Source organism: Prionailurus viverrinus, chromosome C1 (assembly GCF_022837055.1).
Source record: "Prionailurus viverrinus isolate Anna chromosome C1, UM_Priviv_1.0, whole genome shotgun sequence".
NCBI classification, from domain to species: Eukaryota; Metazoa; Chordata; class Mammalia; order Carnivora; family Felidae; genus Prionailurus; species Prionailurus viverrinus.
The window spans coordinates 66,471,358-66,487,135 of NC_062568.1; the positions used below are offsets into that span (position 1 = coordinate 66,471,358).

The following is a 15,778-nucleotide window of genomic DNA, read 5'->3' on the forward strand; positions in this document are numbered from 1 at the left end:
CAGAGAGAGAGGGAGAGAGAGAATCCTAAGCAGGCTCCATACTGTCAGCACAGAGCCCAACCAGTGGCTCGGTCTCAAGAACCATGAGATCATGACCTCAGCTGAAACGAAGAGTAGGACGCTTGACCAACTGAGCCACCCAGGCACCCTTAGTATGTTTAGTTTTGTTGGAAGCTATCAAACTATGTTCCAAAATGACTGGACCACCAGCAATGTATGCCCACCAGCAATGAATGAGAGTTCCTGTTGCTCCACATCCCTGTCAGCATTTCGTGTTGTCAGCGTTCTGGATTTCAGCCATTCTAACAAGCATGTAGTATATCTCACTGTGTTTTAATTTTCACTTCCTTGATGACATATGATGTGGAGCATCTTTTCATATGCTTATTTGCCATCCATACATACATCTTCTCTGGTGAGATATCTGTTAGGGTCTTTGACCCATTTAAAATTTGGGTTTTTATAAGCCATACAGAGAAAGACAGATACCATATGTTTTCACTCTTATGTGGATCCTGAGAAGCTTAACAGAAACCCATGGGGGAGGGGAAGGAAAAAAAAAAGAGGTTAGAGTGGGAGAGAGCCAAAGCATAAGAGACTCTTAAAAACTGAGAACAAACTGAGGGTTGATGGGGGGTGGGAGGGCGGGGAGGGTGGGTGATGGGTATTGAGGAGGGCACCTTTTGGGATGAGCACTGGGTGTTGTATGGAAACCAATTTGACAATAAATTTCATATATTGAAAAAATAAAAAAAATAAAATAAAATAATACAAAATTTGGATTTTTAGTTTTCTTGTTGTTGAACTTAGAGTTCTTTGTGTATTTTGTCTAACAGTCCTTTATCAGATGTATCTTTTGCAAGCATTTTCTCCCAGTCTGTGGCTTGTGTTTTTATTCTCTTCACATTATCTTTTGCAGAGCAGAAATTTTTAATTTTAATGAAGTCCAACTCATCCAACTTTTTAGTAAATTGAAAGAGCTGCTTGGTGACTTCTAATTGAAATGGTGGAATGTAATAATACACCTAGAATGCATAAGCATTTTGAACGTGGAGATGCTAAAAAATTTGAATAAGGAAGAAAAAATTAAACATACACATTCCTTAAATATACTTTTTCCTCTCTTTTCAATTCCATGATATTGTAGTCATAAAGAGAAATGGCTACATATTTCTCCAGTGTGTGAAACATGCATGCATGCTGGGATAGATAGAGGAATTTCATGCTAAAACAGTTTCAAACATTTTCCTTTTTCTATAATGATGATTAATTTTTTAGAATTGACATATAGTATGTTTTACTGAGGTTAAGACTTGAGTTGAGACATTTATTTGAGGATTAATCCTTTAAAAGGATGACATAATTTCCCTACAATTTTCCTTTATTCATATTATGTTTATATACCTTAGGTTAGCAAGCAGGACTTTGAGGTGGAGTGGGATGAAAATGAGAACTGAAAAAAACGGGGGCACCTGGGTGGCTCAGCAGGGTAAGTACCTGACTCTTGATATCAGCTCAGGTCATGATGTCATGGTTCACGAGTTTGAGTCCCACTCTCTGCCCTCTGTCTCCCTCTCTCTCTGCCCCTCTCCTGCTCTCTCTCTCTCTCTCTCTCTCTATCAAAAATAAGTAAATAAAATTAAAAAAAAAGGAAAATGAGAACTGCATACTCATTGAATATATTTTAGTTTCTATTTTCAAACTGCTTAATATTTTATTGAGAGTTCTGAATATAAATCTAGGGAAAAGGAAAGCTGCCAGTATAAACACCTACTACAACTTGGAATGCCAGGTATGCATCAATGATCTCAGCCAAATCTTTGATGTGAAATATCACTATTAATAGAATCTGGTTGACTTCTGATTTAGGATGACATCTGGACTAGCTGTTTGTGCCTTAGACTCTAAATTAAATTACTAAAGAAAAATTAGAGAAATATGAAAACTCATAACAGTTTTGAAAGGAAGAACTGGTGGCCAGATCCAGCATGTATGGATGGCTGAGCAGGCTCTCCCCTGTACAGAGCACCCAGCTGACAGAGGTGGTCACTTGCCAAACCTTGCCCCCTTGGGCTTGAGTATACCCCAAAGGGGTGCCTTTTTCTAAGTCAGAAAAAGATGTCAAAAGAGAAACTGTAACCCTGTTGACAAGCATCCTAGTAACAAAATGTGACAGGATTTCCAATCATTTGCAAGACCCGTGGGATTGAAATGGACATAAACTTTGTTGCTTGAAGATAAAGAATAGTAATGGTTTTAATTGGCCTGAAGAATAGTAATAAAACTATCTGCCTCATGGCACCTACTAGTCAATTAAACAATAACCCCACTACTATGTGGGACCTGCACATAGTATTTGACAATTCTTTGCCCAAATATCACCCAATAATACTTCTCTCTGTTGTCCATTTTGGAGCTGTGGTTTGGACTACATACCAACATGATCCCAATGAGAGTGGACAAATGTTCCATATTTAAGGGTATGTGAAGCCAATAATGAAAAGGGATGAGCAGACAGAGCTGTGTGTTGGGCTCTCTCTGAGACTTCGATTTTTAATCTATGGTTCCTATCAAGGAAAAGACCAGTGATTGCTGCTGATTAACCAGGAATTCTCCTCTTCATAGTGAAATAACTAGGCAATAAGGGTAAGGGATTTGGGCTCAGGTAAATACCTATAGTGACAAAATTGATAAATGTCAGCTTCAGGCAAAAGTGTAGCTGTGACCTGTGCATGTCTACTTGTCTCTCAGCTCTATATCTGTGCTGAGGAACTAATAGAAATCGAGCAGATAATGAGAAGAGCCAAGAAAAATCCATACATCTGGTTAGTAAGGGCTATAGAATGCTGGGAATGAGAAAATACAAGACAAAGCATCCATTTTGAAAGATTATGCTGTATAAAGGAAGAAAATAGAGTTCTCAAAATGCAAAGAAAATGAACACTTTGGAAAATGGTTTACCAGAAGCATAAGTAAATGGAAAAAATCTGCTTTGCATTTTCTATGAAAAAAGAGATGTCATATTAGACAGGATATTAGACGAAGAAAAGGAAGGACCTAGCTAAGAGGCAGGGAGAAATAACAACAAAGTTGGATAAGTTAAGATTATAGAAACATGCAATGGCAAAATTCAGATATTATTTGAACATAATCAAGGATGGAATCAATACTACAGAATATTAATCAATGATTAGAGTAAAAGCTTGAAAAACTCTCTCAAATGTCAATGGAAAGGTCAAACAGAAGAAAACCATGAAATGGAATAGTGGAAAGATAGTTCTCTACCTTCTTCCTGGAGAAAAGATCAGAGTAAATGGAACAGAAATACCAACTATAGATACATCAGAAGATGTATCCAAAGCAATTGGAGATGAAAAGGACTCTAAGTTTTGAAACATAATTAATGGAATGAGACCAAACACTTGGACATATCCTGATAAAATTTTGATATTAAATGATCTATCAGTTTATTTATTCAGCAAATATTTTGTGAGTGCTTGCTATGTGCTAAAAGTTGGGGCTACAAAGATGACTAAGACACAGTCCTACTTTAAAAGAACTTCCTGTCTGTTGTGGGTAACACACATAGAAGAAGCAGGCAATTGCTCCGCAATGTGGTATTACAATATTACAATACGGGTTAAGTATAGGGTACTTTGAAAACACACTGGAGAGGCTTGAGTTCAGGCTTGAGAGATGAGGGAAGTTTTCTTATATCTAAAGTATGGCAAAAATTCAACAAGAATACAGAGAGAAAAAAATAAATTACTCGCAAAGAAAGAAAAATAGAAAAAAATAGACTATCTTCAACATTAAGCTTCAGAAGCTGAACAGAATAACATCTATAATTGCATGGGAAAGGTTTAACTTTTAAAGTCTATACCCACCCAAGTTGTCATTCACATAGGAAATGAAAACAAAGATATTCTTTGATACTTCAAGGCTCACAAATATACCACCCATTTCCCGAAATACTTGAAGATACACTTGTGTTGGTCAAGAAGGGAATCAAACTTTTAAAAAGAAGGAAAGGTAAAATTCTGAGATAAAAGAAATATATCTAAATATTGGAAATAATTTAATTATTGGATTAAGTAAAAATCTGTAGCAAATATAATGAGGCTATTAAAAGTAACTTTGAAGACATAAGGTGCAAGTATAAATAAATAGCTTAATAAGAATGTATTCTAAAATTCTTGTTTATAGAAACAAAAACTCAAGTGGGTGGAAGAGAAGTGGCAGGAAGTAAAATGTTCTAATTTACTAATTTTCTTATCTTCTACATGTAGGAATAAGAAATAATAAATAGGATGTCCTTTTAACAATAATAATTGAACATATATTGTTTTAGGTTCTTTTTTAATGTGAAGGTAAGTAGCTATAAGTAGAATTCAAATTTTTATGGTTATTTTTTCACATTAAGAGAGGAAGAATGAAAAGCAAACATTGCCCATATAACAAAGCTATAAAACTCTTACTTCCTGACATTTAATCAGTCCCCCAATAAGGTAACTCATATGAGTACTCCTCTGCAACATTTCTTGCATGCATATACTTTCTGTCCTCATTGTTAAACACTGTCTTCATAGCCATTTTCTGTCTCTATTGCCACTCTTTGTTCAAGACACCATCAATTCTAATGTATCATACTAGCCTCCTAATGGTTCGCCTCCCTTTCTCTCTTGTCAAACTCTGAATGTTATACTCAATGAACTCCAGAAGGATAAACTCAAAGAGATCTATACCAAAGCATATTATAAGCAAACCATGGAGAGCCACAGATGAAAGAATCTTGAAAATAGTAAGACAGAAGTGACTCATGATGCACAAGGGAGCCTCAGTAAGATTAACAGCCAATTTCACTTTGAAATCATGGAATTCAGAAGGCAGTGGGATGACATATTTTAAGTGCTAAAAAAAAAAAATAGATGTCAACCAAGAATTCTCTATCTAGAAAAACTATTCTTCAAAAATGAAGGAAAATTTAAGATGTTCTGAGATAATCAAAAGCTGAAGGAGTTCCGTGCTAGTAGATAAAGGGAGTCTTGAAGGCTCAGATAAAAGGCTACTAGACAATAATTCAAAGCATTACAAAAAATAAACTTTGACAGAGGCAATTACATTGGTGAATATGAAAGCCAGCATGATTATAACTCCTCTTTTTATTTCCTACATGATTTAAAAAAGATGAATGCTTTTAAAAATCATAAATCTATATTAATGTGTACATAGTGTATAAAGATAAAAATCTGTTATTACAACAACATAAGAGAGAAGCTAAGCTGTATAGGAGTAAAGCTTTTGTATATTATTGAAGTTAAGTTGGTATTAATTCAAATTGGATAGTTACAAATTAAGTTGCTAATTGTAATCCTTATGGTAAGCACTAAGACAACATTGAAAAAAATACATAAAATAAAATGAGAAGGAATAAGGTGGTACAAAGCCAAGAACCAATTAAACGCAAAAGAAGACATTAATGTAAGGAGTGAGGAACAGAAAAATGGTATAAAGCATACAGAAATCAAATAGCAAAATGGCAGAAATAAGTTCTTCCTTAGCAGTGATTTCTTTAAATATGAATGAATTAACCTTTCTAATCCAAAGGCAAAACTTAGCAGAATGGATAATGTAACATGATCAAATGATATGGTTCCTACCAGAGACTTACTTTAGATCCAAAGACATAAGTTGAAAGTAAAATGATGGAAAAAAGATTTTCCATGCAAACAGTAACCAAAAGAAAGATGGGGGTGGTTGTATTAACATCAGACAAAATAGCTTTCAAATCAAAAACTGTTACAAGAGACAAAGAAGGACATTATACACTGACAAAAGGGCCATTAATCAAAAAGATACAGCAATTATGCACATATACACACCAAACAATAGATCCCCCAAATGTATGAAGCAAATATTGATAGAATTGAAGGGAGAAACAGACAGTACTACAATAACAGTTGGAGATTTTACTACTTACCGCTTTATTTTACTTTACCACTTTTAATGATGGGTAGAAAACAGAAGATGAAAAAAGAGAGAACTTGAATAATAGTATTAATCAACTAGACTTAACAGACATATATAGATCACTCCACCCGACAACAGCAAAAGACACATTACTCTCAATGGAAAGTTCTTCAGGATAAATCAAATGGTAGGCCACACACACACACAAAAGCCTCAATATATTTAAAAAGATTGAAGCCATACAAAGTATCTTTTCTAACCAGAATGAAATGAAGCTAGATGCCAATTAACAGAAGGAAAACTGGAAAATTCAAATATGTGCAAAGTAAGCAGCACATTCTTGAACAACCAATCAAAAGAGGAAATCACAAGGGAAATGAGATTTACTTAGAGATTAATGAAAACAAAATTGTACTATACCAAAACTTATGGAATGAGTGAAAGCAGTGCTCAGAGAGAAATTAATAGTAGTAAACATCTACAATAGAAGAGAAGAAAGATCTGTAATCAATAACCTAACTTCACACTTCAAGGAACTAGAAAAAGAAGCAAACTAAACCCAAAGCTAGCAGAAGGGAGGAAAGAATAAAGATTAGAGCAGAGATAAATGAAATAGAGAATAGAAAAACAAAAGAATCAATGAAGGCTAAGTCAGTTCTTTGAAAAGACCGCAAAATTGACAAAACTTTTTCAGAGAATAATAAGTAACTAAAATCAGATATGAAAGTGGAGACGTTGTTACCAACCAAATAGAAATAACAAGGATTATAAGACAATACTATAAACAACTATCTGTTAACAAATAAGATGATCTAGCTGAAATGTAGAAATTCCTAGAAACACACAAACAATGAAAACTAAATCTACAAGAAACAGAAAACCTGAACAGACCTGTAACAAAGAGATTGAATCAGTAATCAAAAACCTCCCAACAAAGAAAAGTCCAGAACCAGATGGCTTCACTGGAGAAGTCTATCAAACACTTTAAAAAGAATTAGCATCTATCCTTCTTAAATGCTTTAAAAAAATATAAGAGGAGGGAATGCTTCCCAACTCATTTTATGAAGCCAGCATTACTGTGATATCAAAGTCAGACAAAAACACCAGAAAAAGAGAAAACTAAAAACCAACATGATTTATGAATAAAGATTTAAGATTCCACAAAATGTTAGTAAACTGAATTCTATAGCATATTAAATAGATTATGCATCATGACAAAATGTGATTTTTCCCTGGAATGCAAAGATGGTTAAAGAAAAAAAAAATCAATGAAATACACTACATTATCGAATAAAGGAAAAACACCCTACATGATGCTCTCTACTGATGCAGAAAAGGCATTTAACAAAACTAACTTCCTTTCATGAATAAAAAAAAAAAAGACTTAGAAAACTAGGAATAGAAGGGAACTTCTACAACACAAAAAAGAGAATTTATGAAAACCCATAGCTAACATCATACTCAATGATGAAAGAACAGAAGTTTTCCCCCTGAGATCAGGAAAAGACAAGGATGTTTTCTTTCACCACTACTATTCAACATTGTCCTGAAAGTTTCAGCTAGAGGGATTAAATGAGAAAAAGAAATAAAAGGCATGTAAATTAGAAAGAAGTAAAAATATTTATATTTACGGATGGCATTATTTTATATACAGAAAATATCCTGAGGAATCCACAAGAAAGCTACTAGAGCTAATAAGTGAGTTTGGTTGCTCCTTAAAAAGTTAAAGAGAATTGCCATATGACTGCACAATTTCACTGCTTGGTATATACCCAGGGAGAATTGAAAACAGGTACTCAAACATATACATGTAAATGCATAGTCATAGCAGCACTATTTACAATAGCCATAAAGTGAAAGTAGCCCTACTATCCTACTCAACAATACATGAATGGATAAACAAATTGAGGTATGTACATATGATAGAATATTGCTTGGCCATAAAAGGAATGAAGTACTGACACATGGTACAGCATGGATGAATCTTGAAAACATTATGTTAAATGAAAGAAGCCAGTTAGAAAAAGTCACATGTTACATGATTTCACTCACACGAAATATCCAGAACAGGTCCATCCATAGAGACAGAACACGGATTGCCAGAGGTTGAGAGGAGCAAGAAAAGCAGAGCACTGCTTAATGGACAACAGAGTTTTCTTTTGGGGTAATAAAAATGTTTTAACACTGGATAGAAGTGGTTGGTTGCACAACCTTGTGAATGTAGTCAATGCCACTGAATTTTTCACTTTGTAAAGTTTAATTTTATGTTATGTGGCTTTTACCTCAATTTTTCAAAAAGGGAGAAAATAAGAAAATCTGAATAAACTATGCATTGAGTTAAGAAAAATGTACGAATACTGGTTCCTTAATGTACCATACTAATGTAAGATGTTAATAACCGGGGACACTGGGTGATGGGGTGGTGTATGGAAACTGTTGTGTTTGCTCAACAGTTCTCTAAATCGAAAACTGTTCTAAACAAACAAAATCTATTAACTGAAAAAAGACTTCGTTGTCCTAAATAATTCTTGGATCGAAGAGGAAACAAAACTGCAAACTTATTTTGAAAACTTAAAATAACGAGGGGCCTGGGTGGCTCAGTCATTTAAGCATCTGACTTCGGCTTAAGTAATGATCTCACAGTTTACGAGTTTGAGCCATGCATCAGGCTCTCTGCTGTCAGCTTGGAGCCTGCTTTGGATCCTCGGTCTCCCTCTCTCTCTGTCCCTCTCCCGCTCATGCCCATGTATTCTCTCTCTTAAATAAACATAAAAAAAAAAACCCTTTGAAATAATAAATAAACAAAATTGCTAATGAAAAAGGGTTATCTACATGATTGTGGAGATTATAAAAAAGTACGAGAATACTGTGTATGGTAATACCTTTGAAAAATTTGATGACAAGGATCATTTATAAGCAACCTAAACTGCATGAAAAAAATAGCATAAAATCCAACAATATCAATAACCATAGAAAATATCAGAAAGCTTTTAAAGAACTACATCCAAAAGTGGGTGCCAAAGATAAACAGTGTGAAGATTTGCTCTTTAAATATTTCAAGGAACAGAAAACTCTCATTAAACCTTTTTAGAACATAGAAAACTTTGGTATTTTTATCAGAAAATAAAAATACAGATTCATTTCACTTGTGAAAATGAAAGCAAAAGTTCTCAGTAAATTACAGATATTTCTTTTTTTTTAATTTCTATTAAAAAAATTTTTTTATGCTTATTTTTTAAGAGAGAGAAACAGAGCACGAGTTGGGGAAGGGCAGAGAGAGGGAGACACAGAATTCAAAGCAGTCTCCAAGCTCTGAGCTGTTAGCACAGAGCCCTATGTGGGGCTCGAGCCCATTAACCACGAGATTGTGACCTAAGCCAAAGCAGACACTTAACCACCTGAGCCACCCAGGCGCCCCCCAGATAATTCTCTTTTGGCATACATTTTCTTAATATAAATTGGCATAAAATTAATTTGATTTTTTTTAACATTTATTTATTTTGACAAACAGAGACAGAGCATGAGTGGGGGAGAAACAGAGAGAGAGGGAGACACAGAATCCAAAGCAGTCATAAAATTAATTAATTTGGACACATACTTTGCACACCACTGTTGGTTATAACAGAGTTGTGGCTTACAACTAGCACAGTCATAATAAGGAGAAAGCTTTTTTGCACAAAGCTGTAGGAACAGCTGCTTTGTTTGAGTATCTGGTTACTCTGCCTGGATAGGGTTCCTTGGCTATGCTACCTTGTTTTCATTCTTTTCTGTTAATTTGAGCTGCGAACTAAATTGTGAAGCCAAAATAATAGAGGAGAGGCATCTAAGCATGTGGATAAAGAGAAAATGAGGAAATGTGTAGGTTTGGTTTGGTTCATTTTGATGAACTAATTTATTATTTTAACTAAAGCAATAACTAAATATGCCTTATATTATAAATCTACCTTTATGATGGAGGCATGATTTTTTATAACATGTTTTTTTAAGTTTATTTATTCATTTTGAGAGACAGAGTGCAAGCAGGGGAGGGGCAGGGAGAGAGAGAGAGAGAGAGAGAGAGAGAGAGAATCTCAAGCAGGGATTCACACTGTCAGCACAGAGCCTGATGTGGGGCTTGAACTCACGAACCATGAGATCACAACCTGAGCTGAAATCAAGAATCAGAAGCTTGACTGACTGAGCCACCCAGGTGCTCTGATAACATAGAAATTTTAAATAATGCAATTACCATATTGTGTAACAGCAGAGCACTATATACTTTAAAGTAGACAAACCATAGAGTTGGCCATAATAATACCAAAATTACACTGAATTTGTTTAACATGAAGTACTGATACACCTTTACTAAAATAGAATGAGAAGTAGATTTGGTAGTTACTTTGGTTTTCATGATAAATGTATTTATCTCAAACCAACAGCCATCGTCATTCTTAATGTTAACCACTAGGGAAATTCCCACTGAGATCAGAACAAGACATGGTTAGCTGCTATCTCCTCTGTTATTAAACACTGTCCTAGAAGTTTTGGAGAGAAGTAAAAAAAAAAAAAAAAAAAAAGAGGAGAAAAAATTATATTTTTCCTAAACAGGCATCACATATGAATTACCTAACTAATTTAGAACAAATAGAAGAACAATATAATAGCTGGATACAAGATAAAAATACGAAATAAAGAACTCTCCTAAATGATAGCAGTAATTAGTTAGAAAATACAGAGGAAAGAACATCCCTCTCCAATAAGCGTCCCTAACTCTACACACAAAAAAGATAAAATATATTGGAATACATTTGATAATAAACAAAGAACCTATATGTTTCCCAAGGCCTTAATATACGGAAAGAAAAATAATGTGTGCAGACAGGTTCTGTATTGTAAGGATGATCTTTTCCTTCAATTAGTGCCTAAGTTCCATGAAATTCCAGCTAGAACTGTTTTTTCTTGGCAGAATTTAACGAATGTATTTAAAAGTTTCCACTTGGCCATGTCTTTTACTGTCACAAGTGTTTAAGGAAATAACTGGATGTTGGCCGTAGGGCCCTACTAGCTGCTTGCAGGAACCTCAGTCAGGTCCAGCCCTGAACCTCAGGGCTCAGGTTTAAGCCCTGGGTCTGCCACTTACTAGCTGGAAGATCCTGTAACTTTTTCTCTAGCAGACATTCAATAAATGGCAGTTATTGATGCTAATAATGATTTCTGACGTTTAATCTGTCCAAACTATCAACTTTTCCTAGGACTATCCTTAAGAAAAAACTTAAAGAAATAGTACACAATCCTTAAATATTCATTTTTGATAGTGAATATAACAGCCAATTGGTAATCAAATAAGCCTGGATTACCGTAATGGTGAACTCTTAAATGTTTTAAGATAGGAAATGCAAAGTTGTCTATAAGGTTAATATTTTACTGTAAAGAAATATTCATTAACATATGTTTCTTAGGAGATGAAAAAATACTAAACTTGAGTTAATTTTTGAATGGACACACTGGATCAGGCCAGAAGTGATCTTTAAGAATTTAGCTCCCCAGAAGTACAAATATATACAGTATTATTTTACTTTTAAATCTAGTAAGCTAATTATACCTTAACATATGCCAAATACATATCTTTCAAGTCTTACATTATGTTATAAAAACCACTCATTGGAGAAGATCTATATTCCAGATATAAACTTAAAAAAATTATTTCAAGTAGAGACATACATTTGCTCCTAAAAGTTGAGAGGAATTTAAAAAGAGCACAGTATTTTCAAAAATTTTCTTTGGTCTTGGCTAGGGGCCCTATTTTTTAAAGGCCAAATTTCCAGTTATGACAATGAATACAAGGCATTATCGAATCATGTCATAAATTACTCACTTTGCAGAAGCAAGAGTGGAACAAATCTGCAACGCTTCAGTCTAAGACATCCAGTCCACCTTGCTAGTTGAGAATTGGTAGGAACAGCCCAAATTTGGCTTATCTCTTTTCCAAGTTAGAAGTCTTCCTTCACAGAGTAGTGCTCTTGAAAGACGTAGGCCGTTACAGAGTCTGGAAACTTTATCTGCAGACTCTAGCAATGCTGCCCAAACTGTCCTGAGCTCTCCCTTGTGTTGAACTGGGAACTTCCACTGAGAAATCCCCTAAATTGAAGACTTCCTTATTTGTAGCTCTCAACAGCCAATCGTGGCAAGATATTGAAATGAAGTAAAGACTACCAGAAAATGTTCTGTAAACCACCCATGACTATAGCCCTGACTTCCTTCTGAATCAAAGATACTTTTTCTTGAATAGTTAGGGCATTTTAACAAAAATCCGGAAATTGTAAACACAAAAATATTTTTGTATGAAACACATTTTCACGCAAGAGAATTTTAAAGTTCATTTGATAAATGGCGCTTTTTTTTTTTTGGCTTTTAAGAAGGCATTTTTCAACCTAAGCGGCATATTTATAAACAGCAGGTAATGACTAGACTTGAGGGTGGTTGTCTTTGCTTCAAGGCCTTCAGAGGTCACATGGATGAAGCCTGGTAATAATAAAGTTTATGCTGGATGCCAGAGCATCATCTCAGGGACTAATGAAAAAGGTGAAGCAAAAAAAGGCTCTTAATTCAGCTTTCTCCTTAGGAGCTGAGGTGCCCTGTTCATATGGATGAGTGCATGTTCTAGCACACTGGGGAAATGCTCCACAAATGCGTGTATTCTTCTCAGGCCACTTGGAGCAAAACATCAAGTTTTACATGCAAATGGAAGGCAGTATAGGCACCACAGACATTTTTCTTTGTTATAAAATTTTAGAGCTGGAAATGTCCTGAGACACCATATGTTCCATTTCCTTTTTATTACAGATGAGGAAACAGGAGAGGGTAAATCCTCAAAGTCACAAAGAAAGTTAGAGGCATCTGAGGCTTTGAATCCAAGTGCACTTTTTTTTTTTTTTTTTTTTTTACCGTACTATGCTCTCAGCACAGCAAGTTATTGAGCAGGAAAATGACCGTAATCACAACAACAAAAGGTGGAGAGTCTCTTTGTTCAATTTCTGCGTTTTGCAGATGAGGAATTTGAGACTTTACCAGAAGTTCCACAGTCAGAAGAATGACTAGAATTTAGAACTTCTGATTGTCAGTCTAGTTTCTTTTCTTCTCTCTCTTTTTTTTTTAAGGACTTTTATTTTTTTAATTATTTTATTTTATTTACTTTTTGAGAGAGAAGGTGCAAGTGCACGAGGGGCAGAGAGAGAGGGAGAGAGAGAATCCTATGAGGAGAGAGAGGAGAGAGAGAGAAAAAGAGAGAGAGAGAGAGAGAGAGAGAGAATCCCATGCAGGCTCTGCACTGTCAACGTGAAGTCCCAAGTGGGGCTTGAACTCACAAACTGTGAGATTATGACCTGAACCAGTCGGATGCTTAACTGATTGAGCCACCCAGGCGCCCCTAGTTTCTTTTCTACTTTAAAACATTGCCTTCTCTTAAATTAGATGTTAAATAAGTCTGAGATATTTCTACCCATGATGACATTATTATATGAAAAGGAAATACTTAAAAATTTTTAAAAATGTTTATTTATTTTTGAGAGAGAGAGATACAGAGAGTGTGAGTGGGGGAGGGGCAGAGAGAGAGGGAGGCACAGAATCTGAAACAGGCTACAGGCTCCGAGCTGTCAGCACAGAGCCTGATAGCTCCGACCCAGTGCTCAAATCCACCAACTGGGAGACAGGACCTGAGCTGAAGTCGGACACTTAACTGACTGAGCCATCCAGGTGCCCCTGAAAAGGAAATACTTTTTAAAATGTCTAAAATGATGAGTTAGCTTGTAATGAAAAACATTCCGTTTACTCATCTAACATACAGTGAAATATTAATTTCTTTCAGCACTTTGTGTTTTACAAATTATCTTACTGATATCAAACATTAAACTCTCTTGTATACAACAGAAAAATAAAACCTATCTAATACTGTAAGTACCACAAAATAAAACAGTGGAAGGAGAATTTTCTCCTCAAAAATTTATATTTTCCCATGAGCAGAATTTTAAAAATACACCTTAAAAAAAAGTGGTGCTGATGTCTTAACTGGGAAATGCCCTTTTGATCTCTCTATTCTGTGCCCTTTCCCTTTTCTATTTACTTTGGCATGTGAGCTTGGCTGATGTCCAAGCGCCTGCAGAGCAGGCTAGTCCTGAGTACTTGGCCTCAACCTGGAGGGGCACTGGCTGCAAGAGGGTCTTGAGGCAAGACAGAGAAGCTGTAGTTAGAGATTTTTGAAAATCTTTTTGAGTGCATGGTATTTAAAGCCTGTGCCACCGACTGGTTCTGGCTCTAGGCAGAACATGTGAGGCAGATGTAAGTTCTTAACTCTGTTGTCTTTATCAGTTCCTTTTCCTATTCCCTCCCCCTCCTTTTTTCCTCTCAGAGTCATAAACCCTGTGACCAGGCTGATAGAAATGTGGAGATTACTGCAGGGGAGGAAGGAGCAAAATGGCACCAAGCCAATATGGCAAAGGTTAGGGTACGATGACCGGAGCAGGAGGAGATGGGAGGGTGCTCCAAGCCCAAATTAGAGAATGAGAGGCAAAAGTCAGGTTCCCATTCAGGCAGAGGAGAGTGGCCAAGGAGTTTCTAATCAAATAATGACCATATAATGAACAAATAATGCCACCTTGGGGTGGCAGGGTTCTCAGGGCAGATCTGGGTGAAAGGTCTTCCTAAGAAGAATTCTGGGAAAGCAAGTCTTCCCTGGGAAAAGTGGAGGGCAGGAAGGCCAGTGCCCTTCATTGCTGACTGGGATTCAGGGATAGGTTCTCTCCTCCATGAGGGGACACCAAGTACCTGCAACTCTGGACAAGAAGCTAGTTAAACAGCTGGGCTGCATGGGATAGGTATCTGATTGAGCAACTTGGTTCAGATGATGGATCACATGGGAAACTTCAGGGTGGATCCTTGTTCCAGGCATGGTATTTGTAGAAGCAGTAGAATTTTCTAGCCTCCACTTGCTGGCTGGCTGATGTCCATTATAGGGCACATTATTTAATACAGATCTTCTCATTCACTGATACTATGGAATTTTAGAGGAGGTGAAAAGAAGTTCAGATGTTTTCCCTACCAATTTTTATTTCTTCTTATGCCTAATTTTGAAAGCTGCCAGACTGACAAGAAGTTAATGAACAGAGAGTATATCACCTCCAATCCCTGCTCGATATGCACTAGTTTGGCTTTAGGAAGGGCATGTAAGAATGGTGTAATCAGAGACAACAAGAAGATGGGAAATGAAAAGGAGGGTGATGCAGAAGGGGGTTTTTTCTGAGAGTGGAAGAGTGAATTGACTTCATGCCTTTTCTAAAATATCAATTTAGGAAAATAGGGCAGACTGGGAGCAGATTCAATGTCATTAGTTAAGAAAAATGACAGTGCACCTTTTGATTGTGAAGATTTAATTATCCTTCAATTTTTTCCTTTCTAATCTGTTATGTATAATTTGGTAAGTCACACACAAAAGCAAAACCCATGGTACTTCCTTCAGGGTACAACGTGAACTATCTAACTTTCCATTAAAAATCTTATAAGTTGACAAAATTTCACCAAGGAATAAATGCACCTCACTATTGAAATGTCTGCGTCTGATGTTATGCATCCTACTTTCTCTTTTAGTGGCCAAGGTAGTGATACATTTAGTTTATTGCCAAATAGCCTTTTTATTTTGATCTATATACTGGGATTTCTCCTGTCCAAGGTTAATGAGAACCACCGACCAAAAGAATGAGTCTCACAGGCATTTTCTTTCTAAACTGAGAAACCCAGAAAAATGGTTTAGATATTGGAACAAAGAAAATAAAAATTA

The 15,778-nt window shown here is 35.8% G+C and overlaps 1 protein-coding gene across 1 annotated transcript in view; it reads right to left on the bottom strand.

Annotated features, from left to right (window-relative positions):
* The window catches only part of TANK (TRAF family member associated NFKB activator), a 94,573-nt gene extending 82,527 nt beyond the window's left edge, over window positions 1-12,046 (bottom strand). The window contains exon 1 of the mRNA XM_047871646.1: window positions 11,825-12,046. The gene's annotated coding sequence lies outside the window, so the exon portion shown is untranslated. The remainder of the gene's footprint in view (window positions 1-11,824) is intronic.
* Window positions 12,047-15,778: the final 3,732 nt, after the last annotated feature.